Genomic DNA, 1423 nt, shown 5'->3' on the forward strand with positions numbered 1-1423 from the left:
CTTATGATATATATATATATATATATATATATATATATATATATATATATATATATATATAGATAGATAGATAGATAGATAGATAGTATATTCATACGTCTTTGAAAAAACGAGCATGATCTGCAGATTTTTTTTTTCTCACCTAATATGTCATGTACTCAAACTGAACCCTTACTTACCAAGGAAAAAAAACTTTAATAAAAGTTTCCGCTAAATGAGGTTGGCTAAAATCATAATACAGTATTCAATTCCGTTAAAGATGAAAGTTGTAGAGATATTATTTAGGTTTAATCAACATTTGATCTCTGTAAAGATGAGTTGATGACAATGGTCTCAATTTTTTCTTAGCTTATATATCTAATGGTGGTAGTAGGGTATGAGTCTATTTGAATAACTTTCTCTAAAAATACTTATAAGAGAAGAATAAAAATAAAAAGGAGAAATGAAAAAAAAAAACTTTTACATATGATAAAATTAAATTATGTACAAATTAATTTGTAGATGATATCTTATGTTAACTTTTCTAAAAGTTAATTTATGTATAAATTAATTTTATCTTATTGAAAAAAAATCTCATTTCTCTCATTTTCTTTTCTTGTAAGTGTTTATGGAGAAATTTATTCAAACAAACCCAATCATGGTTAATGAAAATGAGGGGTAAAATGATGTAAGCGGGATCCTTTTAAAAACTATTTCCTGTAGAGGGTCTATTTTCGAATAAATTCTTTAGGGGTTTGTTTTTTTTAGGATTCCGCCACTTGGACTGACGGAACATGCATGAATTGTTTCCGCCACTTGGACTAGCGGGTTTCACCCCAAAGATTTATGCCACTTGGACTAGCGAGATACCCATGCCATCCAGCCCATCCATCCATTCATGCACCATCCATGGTTGGTTCCGCCAATTTGACTGGCGAGATCCTTGCGCTGGGTCACTGGCCACTGATTTCGCCAGTGAGGATAGCGGGATGCTTGTCATTGATTCCGCCCGTGAGGAAAGGGGAATGCTTGTAGTTTTTGCAGTCTATTATTGAAACATATAGGTTGAAAACTAATGATAGAGGCTCAAACACTTAAAATGCAATATGTTATAAACATTTGGCTATTATTAAAAAAAAAAAAAAAGCAATCGGGTTTAATGTTGTGTGAAAAGAAATAATTTCATTTCAAATAGTTTTAAAAAATTTATTCCAATTAGTTTTAATGAGATTTTCAATCTATACGTTTTTATTAAATCAATTCGGATGCAAAATTCACTCTCAAAATTTGTTTTAAGCAATTAATGTTGATTCCTATTAGTTTTAATGAGATTTTTATATCTATAAAAGAAATAGTTTGAAATCAATCTGTTTTAGAAAAATCTCGATGAGGCAAAGTTCATTGCCAAAATCCGTTGTCAGCAATTAATAGTTGATTCAAATTA

The sequence above is a fragment of the Glycine max genome, chromosome 2 (assembly GCF_000004515.6).
Source record: "Glycine max cultivar Williams 82 chromosome 2, Glycine_max_v4.0, whole genome shotgun sequence".
NCBI classification, from domain to species: Eukaryota; Viridiplantae; Streptophyta; class Magnoliopsida; order Fabales; family Fabaceae; genus Glycine; species Glycine max.